We start from the raw sequence: 15000 nt of genomic DNA on the forward strand, positions 1-15000 counted from the left end.
TCCGGTGCGAGCGCCCCGACGCCGCTGGCCGCCGCCGCCGCCTTGCCGCTATCCCGCCGCGCGTTTGGGGCCGGAGGGCGACCCGTAGGACGGCCACGCCGACTACACGACCGTTTGGCAGAGCGAGTGCAAGGTTAGGCGAGCTGGGCGGTAACTCGGGTTAGTCTGGGGAGACTCGCGGTGGACAGGGGGGCGCGAATCCGGCCGGGCGGCCCCATCGATTAAGCATTGGTAGGGAGCCGAGGATGAGCCGTGCGAAGTGGCCTCGGAGGCGGTCCGTGGGGGACGACGGGGGGGGACGGGCGTCGGCCCTCCGGCCCGAGCAGAGAACGTTCGGTCACCCAAGCGGGAATCTGCGCCCCGGCCCGAGTCGGACTCGGTCGGTGCGGCCCGCTGAGGCCCTCAACTATTCCCGTACGCGGGGGTCGGGAGCTGCGGCGCTGCGCCGGCGACTTACCCGCGCGAGGCACGCACTGCGTGCGGCCAGGATGCGGAGTTGGATCGGCGCTGGTTGGGAACCCTCGGGGAACGAAGGCGGACGGCGGCCAGCCGGCGCCGACGAACCCGTCGGGGAGGGGGCTGGTGGCAGGCGCGATCGGCACTATTGCTGACTGCCGGGAGGGAAGCTGCGCCCCGGCCGAGTCAGACTCAGCCGTTGCGGCCCCCCCGAGCCCGCAGCGCGTAGCGCGGAAGCCATACGCCCCCCCGATGCGGAGCGACAGACGCCCCCGCGACCGCGGTTGGTCGGGAAGGCTTTTCGGATAGAGGTCGGACGGTGTGTGTGGACGGCTTCCCGTGGTGCCGCCGCTATCAAGCCGGAGGGTTTGAGAAACGACATTCGCGGAAGGACCGGCGCGGCCGGCGGACGCTCGCACGCGCGGCGCCCGACACTCAGCCGCTCGCTCGGCCTCCGTGGATCGTGGCTAGGTGGGATGGATGCCAAACCGGGTCGTCTCGGTCTCGCCGCAGTACGGTCGCGCCGGGGCCTGCGGGGCGGCGCGGGGAGCGCACGCTCACGCAGCGGCCGGGGCGCTAGAGTGCGACCCGCAGTGGGTAGGAACCGTCCACCCGACGTCGGACGAGCCGAGGCCGATGGAGGCCCTACCAAGGCGGGTCATGAGTGCCAGTCGGTCAGTTGGGTGAGGGGGTACTCGGAGGCCCACCGGGAGCAGACGGGCGACCGGGGATGGGGGGCGTACGCGGGCGGGCGCCGGGAGAAGACGGCCCGTCCGGGGTCGAATCTCGGCCTGTGTTTTCGGAGCCGGCCGGGCCTCACGCTCCCTCCTTGGATGGACAACATTCGTAGTTGACACTTTGTGTCATTTTATCCGAGCGGGCGGGCGCCTCGAGAGGCGGACCGTCCGGGGCGACTCTCGGCCTGTGTTTTCGGAGCCGGCCGGGCCTCACGCTCCCTCCTTGGATGGACAACATTCGTAGTTGACACTTTGTGTCATTTTATCCGAGCGGACGGGCGCCGCGAGGCGGACCGTCCGGGGCGACTCTCGGCCTGTGTTTTCGGAGCCGGCCGGGCATCACGCTCCCTCCTTGGATGGACAACATTCGTAGTTGACACTTTGTGTCATTTTATCCGAGCAGACGGGCGCCGCGAGGCGACCGTCCGGGGCGACTCTCGGCCTGTGTTTAAGGAGCCGGCCGGGCATCACGCTCCTTCCTTGGATGGACAACATTCGTAGTTGACACTTTGTGTCATTTTATCCGAGCGGGCGGGCGCCGCGAGGCGGACCGTCCGGGGCGACTCTCGGCCTGTATTTAAGGAGCCGGCCGGGCATCACGCTCCTTCCTTGGATGGACAACATTCGCAGTTGACACTTTGTGTCATTTTATCCGAGCAGACGGGCGCCGCGAGGCGGACCGTCCGGGGCGACTCTCGGCCTGTGTTTTCGGAGCCGGCCGGGCATCACGCTCCCTCCTTGGATGGACAACATTCGTAGTTGACACTTTGTGTCATTTTATCCGAGCAGACGGGCGCCGCGAGGCGGACCGTCCGGGGCGACTCTCGGCCTGTGTTTAAGGAGCCGGCCGGGCATCACGCTCCTTCCTTGGATGGACAACATTCGCAGTTGACACTTTGTGTCATTTTATCCGAGCAGACGGGCGCCGCGAGGCGGACCGTCCGGGGCGACTCTCGGCCTGTGTTTTCGGAGCCGGCCGGGCATCACGCTCCCTCCTTGGATGGACAACATTCGTAGTTGACACTTTGTGTCATTTTATCCGAGCAGACGGGCGCCGCGAGGCGACCGTCCGGGGCGACTCTCGGCCTGTGTTTAAGGAGCCGGCCGGGCATCACGCTCCTTCCTTGGATGGACAACATTCGCAGTTGACACTTTGTGTCATTTTATCCGAGCAGACGGGCGCCGCGAGGCGGACCGTCCGGGGCGACTCTCGGCCTGTGTTTTCGGAGCCGGCCGGGCATCACGCTCCCTCCTTGGATGGACAACATTCGTAGTTGACACTTTGTGTCATTTTATCCGAGCAGACGGGCGCCGCGAGGCGGACCGTCCGGGGCGACTCTCGGCCTGTGTTTAAGGAGCCGGCCGGGCATCACGCTCCTTCCTTGGATGGACAACATTCGCAGTTGACACTTTGTGTCATTTTGTTCGGCCTGTGTTTAAGGAGGCGGCCGTCCTCCACTCGGTCCGTGTTTAAGGAGCGACACTCGCGCTCCGGTTCGGCCTGTATTTAGGGAGGCGGCCGTCCTCCGCTTGGTCTGTGTTAAGGGCGACACTCGGTCCATGTTTGAGGAGCCTGGCCCTGACGCTCCTCTCCGGCCTGTGTTTAAGGAGGCGGCCGTCCTCCCCTTGGTCTGTGTTAAGGGCGACACTCGGTCCATGTTTGAGGAGCCTGGCCCTGACGCTCCTCTCCGGCCTGTGTTTAAGGAGGCGGCCGTCCTCCCCTTGGTCTGTGTTAAGGGCGACACTCGGTCCATGTTTGAGGAGCCTGGCCCTGACGCTCCTCTCCGGCCTGTGTTTAGGGAGGCGGCCGTCCTCCCCTTGGTCTGTGTTAAGGGCGACACTCGGTCCATGTTTGAGGAGCCTGGCCCTGACGCTCCTCTCCGGCCTGTGTTTAAGGAGGCGGCCGTCCTCCCCTTGGTCCGTGTTAAGGGCGACACTCGGTCCATGTTTGAGGAGCCTGGCCCTGACGCTCCTCTCCGGCCTGTGTTTAAGGAGGCGGCCGTCCTCCCCTTGGTCTGTGTTAAGGGCGACACTCGGTCCATGTTTGAGGAGCCTGGCCCTGACGCTCCTCTCCGGCCTGTGTTTAAGGAGGCGGCCGTCCTCCCCTTGGTCTGTGTTAAGGGCGACACTCGGTCCATGTTTGAGGAGCCTGGCCCTGACGCTCCTCTCCGGCCTGTGTTTAAGGAGGCGGCCGTCCTCCCCTTGGTCTGTGTTAAGGGCGACACTCGGTCCATGTTTAAGGAGCCGGCCCTGACGCTCCTCTTCGGCCTGTGTTTAAGGAGGCGGCCGTCCTCCACTTCCTTCCATGCACCACCACATTCGCAGTTGACACTTTGCCATTTTTTCAGAGAGGTGACACTTAGTCGTTTTTTCGAAAGTTGACACTTAGTCGTTTTTTCGAAAGTTGACACTTTGCCGTTTTTTCAGAGAGGCGACACTTAGTCGTTTTTTCGAAAGTTGACACTTAGCCGTTTTTTCGAAAGTTGACACTTAGCCGTTTTTTCGAAAGTTGACACTTAGCCGTTTTTTCGAAAGTTGACACTTAGTCACTTTTTCGCCACAGTGACACCTCCAGCGCGTGCCACGGCGCTTTTCAGGTCTTCTATCCGACCTTGTGCTGTCGAGGACGGCGTGTCCGACGCCGTGGGGAGACCAGCACCATCTCCTCCATACTCGTAAACGGGGTGCTTTGGAAAACGGGGGGAAAGTCGATGAGTACACTGACTACTGGGACCATTTCATTGTACTCTGGCGCACCTGAAGACCAAAAAAGGTACTGCACCTTAGCCCGGGTACCTCACCCCCTGGTACCTCGAGGAGAACTTAGAAAAATTTCGACAAATTTTTGGTGAGCTCCAGGGAGAGAGGCTGATTTTTCGCTTTTTGAGGCCGACCGCCGAACCGGCGCGGGGCGGACTCACAAGCCCCCCAGAGCCGTGGGCACTTAGTCGTTTTTTCAGAGAGGCGACACTTAGTCGTTTTTTCAGAGGCGACACTTAGTCGTTTTTTCGAAAGTTGACACTTAGCCGTTTTTTCGAAAGTCGACACTTAGCCGTTTTTTTGGAAAGTTGACACTTAGTCGTTTTTTCGAAAGTTGACACTTAGTCGTTTTTTCGCCACAATTGGCTCTGAGCTCCAGGGGGAGAGCCTGGTTTTGCCTTATTTCAGGCCGGCTGGGGAACCGGCGCGGGTCGGATGCACGAGCCCGGCAGAGCCGTGGGCACTTAGAAAATTTTCGCCGATTAAGCTGGGACCTCCAGGCGGAGACCGGCATTCCTCGTCCTCGGGGTTCGACCCAGGAACCGGCGCTGGGCAGACGCCGTAGCCACGCAGAGCCGTGGGCACTTAGAAAATATTCGCCAAGTTGGCTCTGAGCTCCAGGCGGAGAGGCTGGTTTTGCCTTATTTCAGGCCGGCTGGGGAACCGGCGCGGGTCGGATGCACGAGCCCGCAGAGCCGTGGGCACTTTGCCATTTTCTCAGAGTCGACACTTAGTCGTTTTTTCAGAGAGGCGACACTCTGTCGTTTTTTCGAAAGTTGACACTTTGCCGTTTTTTCAGAGAGGCGACACTTAGCCGTTTTTTCGAAAGTTGACACTTAGCCGTTTTTTCGAAAGTCGACACTTAGCCGTTTTTTCAGAGATGTGACACTTTGCCGTTTTTTCGAAAGTCGACACTTAGCCGTTTTTTCAGAGATGTGACACTTAGAAACTTTTTGCCAAGTTGGCTGTGAGCTCCAGGAGGAGACCGTTATTTTTCGTCATTCGAGGCCGACTGCGGAACCGGCGCTGGGCGGACGCCAAAGCTCGGCAGGGCCGTGGGCACTTAGAAACTTTTTGCCAAGTTGGCTGTGAGCTCCAGGAGGAGACCGTCATTTTTCGTCATTCGAGGCCGACTGCGGAACCGGCGCTGGGCGGATGCCAAAGCTCGGCAGGGCCGTGGGCACTTAGAAACTTTTTGCCAAGTTGGCTGTGAGCTCCAGGAGGAGACCGTTATTTTTCGTCATTCGAGGCCGACTGCGGAACCGGCGCTGGGCGGACGCCAAAGCTCGGCAGGGCCGTGGGCACTTAGAAACTTTTTGCCAAGTTGGCTGTGAGCTCCAGGAGGAGACCGTTATTTTTCGTCATTCGAGGCCGACTGCGGAACCGGCGCTGGGCGGATGCCAAAGCTCGGCAGGGCCGTGGGCACTTAGAAACTTTTTGCCAAGTTGGCTGTGAGCTCCAGGAGGAGACCGTCATTTTTCGTCATTCGAGGCCGACTGCGGCACCGGCGCTGAGCGGACGCCAAAGCTCGGCAGGGCCGTGGGCACTTAGAAACTTTTTGCCAAGTTGGCTGTGAGCTCCAGGAGGAGACCGTTATTTTTCGTCATTCGAGGCCGACTGCGGAACCGGCGCTGGGCGGACGCCAAAGCTCGGCAGGGCCGTGGGCACTTAGAAACTTTTTGCCAAGTTGGCTGTGAGCTCCAGGAGGAGACCGTTATTTTTCGTCATTCGAGGCCGACTGCGGAACCGGCGCTGGGCGGACGCCAAAGCTCGGCAGGGCCGTGGGCACTTAGAAACTTTTTGCCAAGTTGGCTGTGAGCTCCAGGAGGAGACCGTCATTTTTCGTCATTCGAGGCCGACTGCGGAACCGGCGCTGAGCGGACGCCAAAGCTCGGCAGGGCCGTGGGCACTTAGAAACTTTTTGCCAAGTTGGCTGTGAGCTCCAGGAGGAGACCGTTATTTTTCGTCATTCGAGGCCGACTGCGGAACCGGCGCTGGGCGGACGCCAAAGCTCGGCAGGGCCGTGGGCACTTAGAAACTTTTTGCCAAGTTGGCTGTGAGCTCCAGGAGGAGACCGTTATTTTTCGTCATTCGAGGCCGACTGCGGAACCGGCGCTGGGCGGACGCCAAAGCTCGGCAGGGCCGTGGGCACTTAGAAACTTTTTGCCAAGTTGGCTGTGAGCTCCAGGAGGAGACCGTTATTTTTCGTCATTCGAGGCCGACTGCGGAACCGGCGCTGGGCGGACGCCAAAGCTCGGCAGGGCCGTGGGCACTTAGAAACTTTTTGCCAAGTTGGCTGTGAGCTCCAGGAGGAGACCGTCATTTTTCGTCATTCGAGGCCGACTGCGGCACCGGCGCTGAGCGGACGCCAAAGCTCGGCAGGGCCGTGGGCACTTAGAAACTTTTTGCCAAGTTGGCTGTGAGCTCCAGGAGGAGACCGTTATTTTTCGTCATTCGAGGCCGACTGCGGAACCGGCGCTGGGCGGACGCCAAAGCTCGGCAGGGCCGTGGGCACTTAGAAACTTTTTGCCAAGTTGGCTGTGAGCTCCAGGAGGAGACCGTCATTTTTCGTCATTCGAGGCCGACTGCGGCACCGGCGCTGAGCGGACGCCAAAGCTCGGCAGGGCCGTGGGCACTTAGAAACTTTTTGCCAAGTTGGCTGTGAGCTCCAGGAGGAGACCGTTATTTTTCGTCATTCGAGGCCGACTGCGGAACCGGCGCTGGGCGGACGCCAAAGCTCGGCAGGGCCGTGGGCACTTAGAAACTTTTTGCCAAGTTGGCTGTGAGCTCCAGGAGGAGACCGTCATTTTTCGTCATTCGAGGCCGACTGCGGCACCGGCGCTGAGCGGACGCCAAAGCTCGGCAGGGCCGTGGGCACTTTGCCACTTTTTCGCCACAATTGGCTGTGAGCTCCAGGAGGAGACCGTTATTTTTCGTCATTCTAGGCCGGTTGCAGAACCGGCGCGGCTCGGATGCACGAGCCCGCAGAGCCGTGGGCACTTAGAAAAATTTCAGAGAGGCGACACTTTGCCATTTTTTCAGAGAGGTGACACTTAGTCGTTTTTTCGAAAGTTGACACTTAGCCGTTTTTTCGAAAGTTGACACTTAGTCGTTTTTTCGAAAGTTGACACTTAGTCGTTTTTTCGCCAAAGTGCCCACCTCCAGCGCGTGCCACGGCGCTTTCCAGGTCTTCTATCCGACCTTGTGCTGTCGAGGACGGCGTGTCCGACGCCGTGGGGAGACCAGCACCATCTCCTCCATACTCGTAAACGAGGTGCTTTGGAAAACGGGGGGAAAGTCGATGAGTACACTGACTACTGGGACCATTTCATTGTACTCTGGCGCACCTGAAGACCAAAAAAGGTACTGCACCTTAGCCCGGGTACCTCACCCCCTGGTACCTCGAGGTGAGCTCCAGGGAGAGAGGCTGATTTTTTGCTTTTTGAGGCCGACCACCGAACCGGCGCGGGGCGGACTCACAAGCCCCGCAGAGCCGTGGGCACTTAGTCGTTTTTTCGAAAGTTGACACTTAGTCGTTTTTTCGCCGATTTTGCTGGGACCTCCAGGCGAGGACCGGCGTTTTTCGTCTTCCGGGTCCGACCCGGGAACCAGCGCCGAGCGGACACATTCGCTCGCTAGTGCCGTTGGCACTTAGAAAATTTTTCGTTTGTCATGAGCTCCGGGCGGAGACCGGCGTTTTTCGTCTTCCGGGTCCGACCCGGGAACCAGCGCCGAGCGGACACATTCGCTCGCAAGTGCCGTTGGCACTTAGAAAATTTTTCGTTTGTCATGAGCTCCGGGCGGAGAGCGGCGTTTTTCGTCTTCCGGGTTCGACCCGGGAACCAGCGCCGAGCGGACACATTCGCTCGCTAGTGCCGTTGGCACTTAGAAAATTTTTCGTTTGTCATGAGCTCCGGGCGGAGACCGGCGTTTTTTGTCTTCCGGGTTCGACCCGGGAACCAGCGCCGAGCGGACACATTCGCTCGCTAGTGCCGTTGGCACTTAGAAAATTTTTCGTTTGTCATGAGCTCCGGGCGGAGAGCGGCGTTTTTCGTCTTCCGGGTTCGACCCGGGAACCAGCGCCGAGCGGACACATTCGCTCGCTAGTGCCGTTGGCACTTAGAAAATTTTTCGTTTGTCATGAGCTCCGGGCGGAGAGCGGCGTTTTTCGTCTTCCGGGTTCGACCCGGGAACCAGCGCCGAGCGGACACATTCGCTCGCTAGTGCCGTTGGCACTTAGAAAATTTTTCGTTTGTAATGAGCTCCGGGCGGAGAGCGGCGTTTTTCGTCTTCCGGGTTCGACCCGGGAACCAGCGCCGAGCGGACACATTCGCTCGCTAGTGCCGTTGGCACTTAGAAAATTTTTCGTTTGTCATGAGCTCCGGGCGGAGAGCGGCGTTTTTCGTCTTCCGGGTTCGACCCGGGAACCAGCGCCGAGCGGACACATTCGCTCGCTAGTGCCGTTGGCACTTAGAAAATTTTTCGTTTGTCATGAGCTCCGGGCGGAGAGCGGCGTTTTTCGTCTTCCGGGTTCGACCCGGGAACCAGCGCCGAGCGGACACATTCGCTCGCTAGTGCCGTTGGCACTTAGAAAATTTTTCGTTTGTCATGAGCTCCGGGCGGAGAGCGGCGTTTTTCGTCTTCCGGGTTCGACCCGGGAACCAGCGCCGAGCGGACACATTCGCTCGCTAGTGCCGTTGGCACTTAGAAAATTTTTCGTTTGTCATGAGCTCCGGGCGGAGAGCGGCGTTTTTCGTCTTCCGGGTTCGACCCGGGAACCAGCGCCGAGCGGACACATTCGCTCGCTAGTGCCGTTGGCACTTAGAAAATTTTTCGTTTGTCATGAGCTCCGGGCGAGGACCGGCGTTTTTCGTCTTCCGGGTTCGACCCGGGAACCAGCGCCGAGCGGACACATTCGCTCGCTAGTGCCGTTGGCACTTAGAAAATTTTTCGTTTGTCATGAGCTCCGGGCGAGGACCGGCGTTTTTCGTCTTCCGGGTTCGACCCGGGAACCAGCGCCGAGCGGACACATTCGCTCGCTAGTGCCGTTGGCACTTAGAAAATTTTTCGTTTGTCATGAGCTCCGGGCGGAGACCGGCATTTTTCGTCATTCGAGGCCGACGGGGGAACCAGCCGGAGCGGACACGTTTGCTCGGAAGAGCCGTTGGCACTTAGAAAAAATTCCGTGTCTCGTGAGCTCCAGGGGGGACAGGCTGGTTTTATTCATCCGTAGCCGACATGGGAACCAGCGCGGAGCGGATTGGTGTTGCGCTGCCATATACCTCATCTCTCTCAGGAGTCCCCCCCTTATACGTGCCGATGGTGTTTTGGAAAACGGGGGGTAACTGGATGAGTACACTGACTAGGGGGACCAGTACACCAGCGAGTGGGACCAGTACACTGACTAGTGGGACCAACACACTATGAGCGCCTGGTACCTAAAATGGAAGTATAGAGGCCGAATTTCGGGCAAGATCACGCCGTGTTAGGCTTCCAGGACCTCGGCTAAGCAATTTTAACGGGTCGCCCGGTTCTTTTTTGATCCAGCCCGGTTCTTTTTTTTATCCAGCCCGGTTCTTTTTACACTTCCAGCTGGAGCTCGGGAGCGGCTTTTTGCACAAGATCACGCCGTGTTAGGCTTCCAGGACCTCGGCTAAGCAATTTTAACGGGTCGCCCGGTTCTTTTTTTTATCCAGCCCGGTTCTTTTTTTATCCAGCCCGGTTCTTTTTACACTTCCAGCTGAAGCTCGGGAGCGGCTTTTTGCACAAGAACACGCCGTGTTAGGCTTCCAGGACCTCGGCTAAGCAATTTTAACGGGTCGCCCGGTTCTTTTTTGATCCAGCCCGGTTCTTTTTTTTATCCAGCCCGGTTCTTTTTACACTTCCAGCTGGAGCTTGGGAGCGGCTTTTTGCACAAGATCACGCCGGGTTAGGCTTCCAGGACCTCGGCTAAGCAATTTTAACGGGTCGCCCGGTTCTTTTTTGATCCAGCCCGGTTCTTTTTTTTATCCAGCCTGGTTCTTTTTACACTTCCAGCTGGAGCTCGGGAGCGGCTATTTGCACAAGATCACGCCGTGTTAGGCTTCCAGGACCTCGGCTAAGCAATTTTAACGGGTCGCCCGGTTCTTTTTTGATCCAGCCCGGTTCTTTTTTTTATCCAGCCCGGTTCTTTTTACACTTCCAGCTGGAGCTCGGGAGCGGCTTTTTGCACAAGATCACGCCGGGTTAGGCTTCCAGGACCTCGGCTAAGCAATTTTAACGGGTCCCCCGGTTCTTTTTTGATCCAGCCCGGTTCTTTTTTTATCCAGCCCGGTTCTTTTTACACTTCCAGCTGGAGCTCGGGAGCGGCTTTTTGCACAAGATCACGCCGGGTTAGGCTTCCAGGACCTCGGCTAAGCACTTCTAACGGGTCGCCCGGTTCTTTTTTTGAACCAGCCCGGTTCTTTTTACACTTCCAGCTGGAGCTCAGCAGCGGCTTTTTGCACAAGATCACGCCGGGTTAGGGTTCCAGGACCTCGGCTAAGCAATTTTAACGGGCCGCCCGGTTCTTTTTTTGATCCAGCCCGGTTCTTTTTACACTTCCAGCTGGAGCTCAGCAGCGGCTTTTTGCACAAGATCACGCCGGGTTAGGCTTCCAGGACCTCGGCTAAGCACTTGTAACGGGCCCTGGTCCACCCCTGCCAGCGCATTTCAAAACTTGGCATTAATTTCGACCTAAGAGACGAAGTCTGATTTTTTTCTACCACTTGGGCGGCCTTTTTGCACCCAGAACACCCGCACCGGCACCATAAATTCGAAGGGTGCCGAGTGCGTCGGCGCAGATTCTGCGACGGAGTGACACTTCCCTCTTGTGGACATTCGGCGGTAGGTGAAATGCGCACTCGGTCTTCTCTTTTCTTTTCCTTCCAGTGAAACTTTGGCAACATTCTGCGAGCTGCTGGCTTCCAGAACCTCGGCCAAGCAGGTGGAGGATTTTTTTCCACTTCCAGCTGGAGGTGAGGAGGGACTTTTTGGGCAAGATCACGCCGACTTAGCAAGCAAGGTGGAAGTGCCAGCATGCAGTGGCTGGAAGTGTGGATGTGGAGCTCCAGCACCCTCCCTGCCTATGGAAGTGTGGAGCTCCAGCACCCTCCCTGCCTATGGAAGTGTGGAGCTCCAGCACCCTCCCTGCCTATGGAAGTGTGGAGCTCCAGCACCCTCCCTGCCTATGGAAGTGTGGAGCTCCAGCACCCTCCCTGCCTATGGAAGTGTGGAGCTCCAGCACCCTCCCTGCCTATGGAAGTGTGGAGCTCCAGCACCCTCCCTGCCTATGGAAGTGTGGAGCTCCAGCACCCTCCCTGCCTATGGAAGTGTGGAGCTCCAGCACCCTCCCTGCCTATGGAAGTGTGGAGCTCCAGCACCCTCCCTGCCTATGGAAGTGTGGAGCTCCAGCACCCTCCCTGCCTATGGAAGTGTGGAGCTCCAGCACCCTCCCTGCCTATGGAAGTGTGGAGCTCCAGCACCCTCCCTGCCTATGGAAGTGTGGAGCTCCAGCACCCTCCCTGCCTATGGAAGTGTGGAGCTCCAGCACCCTCCCTGCCTATGGAAGTGTGGAGCTCCAGCACCCTCCCTGCCTATGGAAGTGTGGAGCTCCAGCACCCTCCCTGCCTATGGAAGTGTGGAGCTCCAGCACCCTCCCTGCCTATGGAAGTGTGGAGCTCCAGCACCCTCCCTGCCTATGGAAGTGTGGAGCTCCAGCACCCTCCCTGCCTATGGAAGTGTGGAGCTCCAGCACCCTCCCTGCCTATGGAAGTGTGGAGCTCCAGCACCCTCCCTGCCTATGGAAGTGTGGAGCTCCAGCACCCTCCCTGCCTATGGAAGTGTGGAGCTCCAGCACCCTCCCTGCCTATGGAAGTGTGGAGCTCCAGCACCCTCCCTGCCTATGGAAGTGTGGAGCTCCAGCACCCTCCCTGCCTATGGAAGTGTGGAGCTCCAGCACCCTCCCTGCCTATGGAAGTGTGGAGCTCCAGCACCCTCCCTGCCTATGGAAGTGTGGAGCTCCAGCACCCTCCCTGCCTATGGAAGTGTGGAGCTCCAGCACCCTCCCTGCCTATGGAAGTGTGGAGCTCCAGCACCCTCCCTGCCTATGGAAGTGTGGAGCTCCAGCACCCTCCCTGCCTATGGAAGTGTGGAGCTCCAGCACCCTCCCTGCCTATGGAAGTGTGGAGCTCCAGCACCCTCCCTGCCTATGGAAGTGTGGAGCTCCAGCACCCTCCCTGCCTATGGAAGTGTGGAGCTCCAGCACCCTCCCTGCCTATGGAAGTGTGGAGCTCCAGCACCCTCCCTGCCTATGGAAGTGTGGAGCTCCAGCACCCTCCCTGCCTATGGAAGTGTGGAGCTCCAGCACCCTCCCTGCCTATGGAAGTGTGGAGCTCCAGCACCCTCCCTGCCTATGGAAGTGTGGAGCTCCAGCACCCTCCCTGCCTATGGAAGTGTGGAGCTCCAGCACCCTCCCTGCCTATGGAAGTGTGGAGCTCCAGCACCCTCCCTGCCTATGGAAGTGTGGAGCTCCAGCACCCTCCCTGCCTATGGAAGTGTGGAGCTCCAGCACCCTCCCTGCCTATGGAAGTGTGGAGCTCCAGCACCCTCCCTGCCTATGGAAGTGTGGAGCTCCAGCACCCTCCCTGCCTATGGAAGTGTGGAGCTCCAGCACCCTCCCTGCCTATGGAAGTGTGGAGCTCCAGCACCCTCCCTGCCTATGGAAGTGTGGAGCTCCAGCACCCTCCCTGCCTATGGAAGTGTGGAGCTCCAGCACCCTCCCTGCCTATGGAAGAGCCACCTCCGCGGGCATGCTGCTCAACCACGCCGGCCCAGAGTTCCAGCCGCTCGGCTACACTCTCTCACAAGCCCCGCCTGGAGCTCCCCAGCCCGCCCCTGGTACCTCAACTACCGAGGCCAGCCGCTCGACCAGGCCGGCCCAGAGTTCCAGCCGCTCGGCTTCACTCTCTCACAAGCCCCGCCTGGAGCTCCCCAGCCCGCCCCTGGTACCTCAACTACCGAGGCCAGCCGCTCGACCACGCCGGCGCAGAGTTCCAGCCGCTCGGATAAGCTCTGCCACTCTCCCGCTAAGCAGCCACCGGTAACGGGGAAATGTCGCCGCCTTGTGGACACGCCCTTGTAAATGAATGGGCTTTCGCACTTAGTGCAATTTTCGCCAGCTCCGTGGCTGCAAGTATGGAGCTATGGAGCCACCAGCCAGGCTGGAGCTCTGGAGCTCTGGAAGTATGGAGCTCTGGAGCTCTGGAGCTATGGAGCTATGGAGCTATGGAGCTATGGAGCTATGGAGCTCTGGGGCTATGGAGCTATGGAGCTATGGAGCTATGGAAGTATGGAGCTATGGAGCTATGGAGCTATGGAAGTATGGAAGTATGGAGCTATGGAGCTATGGAAGTACGGAGCTATGGAGCTATGGAAGTATGGAAGTATGGTAGTATGGAGCTATGGAGCTATGGAGCTATGGAGCTCTGGAGCTCTGGAGCTATGGAGCTATGGAAGTAGGGAGCTATGGAGCTATGGATGTATGGAGCTATGGAGCCACCAGCCAGCCAGGCTGGAGCTATGGAAGTATGGAGCCATGGAGCTCCGGAGCTATGGAAGTATGGAGCTATGGAGCTCTGGTGCTATGGAGCTATGGAGCTCTGGTGCTATGGAGCTATGGAGCTCTGGTGCTATGGAGCTATGGAGCTCTGGTGCTATGGAGCTATGGAGCTCTGGTGCTATGGAGCTATGGAGCTCTGGTGCTATGGAGCTATGGAGCTCTGGTGCTATGGAGCTATGGAGCTCTGGTGCTATGGAGCTATGGAGCTCTGGTGCTATGGAGCTATGGAGCTCTGGTGCTATGGAGCTATGGAGCTCTGGTGCTATGGAGCTATGGAGCTCTGGTGCTATGGAGCTATGGAGCTCTGGTGCTATGGAGCTATGGAGCTCTGGTGCTATGGAGCTATGGAGCTATGGAGCTCTGGTGCTATGGAGCTATGGAGCTCTGGTGCTATGGAGCTATGGAGCTCTGGTGCTATGGAGCTATGGAGCTCTGGTGCTATGGAGCTCTGGTGCTATGGAGCTATGGAGCTCTGGTGCTATGGAGCTCTGGAGCTCTGGAGGTATGGAGCTATGGAGCCACCAGCCAGCACCCTCCGTGGCTGGATCAATGGAAGTGTTTTAGGTACCAGGCAGCCAAAGGGCCGAGGCCTCACGCTCGACCACGCCGGCGCAGAGTTCCAGCCGCTCGGATAAGCTCTGTCACTCACCCGCCGCGCAGCCACCGGTAACGGGGAAATGTCGCCGCCTTGTGGACACGCCGTTGTAAATGAATGGGCTTTCGCACTTAGTGCAATTTTAGCCAACTCTCTGACTGGAGCTATGGAAGTATGGAGCTATGGAGCCACCAGCCACCCAGGCTGGAGCTATGGAGCTATGGAGCTCTGGTGCTATGGAGCTATGGAGCTCTGGTGCTATGGAGCTATGGAGCTCTGGTGCTATGGAGCTATGGAGCTCTGGTGCTATGGAGCTATGGAGCTCTGGTGCTATGGAGCTATGGAGCTCTGGTGCTATGGAGCTATGGAGCTCTGGTGCTATGGAGCTATGGAGCTCTGGTGCTATGGAGCTATGGAGCTCTGGTGCTATGGAGCTATGGAGCTCTGGTGCTATGGAGCTATGGAGCTCTGGTGCTATGGAGCTATGGAGCTCTGGTGCTATGGAGCTATGGAGCTCTGGTGCTATGGAGCTATGGAGCTCTGGTGCTATGGAGCTATGGAGCCCTGGAGCCCTGGAGCTATGGAGCCCTGGAGCTATGGAGCTATGGAGCCCTGGAGCTATGGAGCTATGGAGCTCTGGTGCTATGGAGCTATGGAGGTATGGAGCCACCAGCCAGCACCCTCCGTGGCTGGATCAATGGAAGTGTTTTAGGTACCAGGCAGCCAAAGGGCCGAGGCCTCACGCTCGACCACGCCGGCGCAGAGTTCCAGCCGCTCGGATAAGCTCTGTCACTCACCCGCCGCGCAGCCACCGG

This window comes from Syngnathus leptorhynchus, unplaced genomic scaffold (assembly GCF_054491065.1).
Source record: "Syngnathus leptorhynchus isolate UIUO unplaced genomic scaffold, UIUO_Slep HiC_scaffold_511, whole genome shotgun sequence".
NCBI lineage: Eukaryota > Metazoa > Chordata > Actinopteri > Syngnathiformes > Syngnathidae > Syngnathus > Syngnathus leptorhynchus.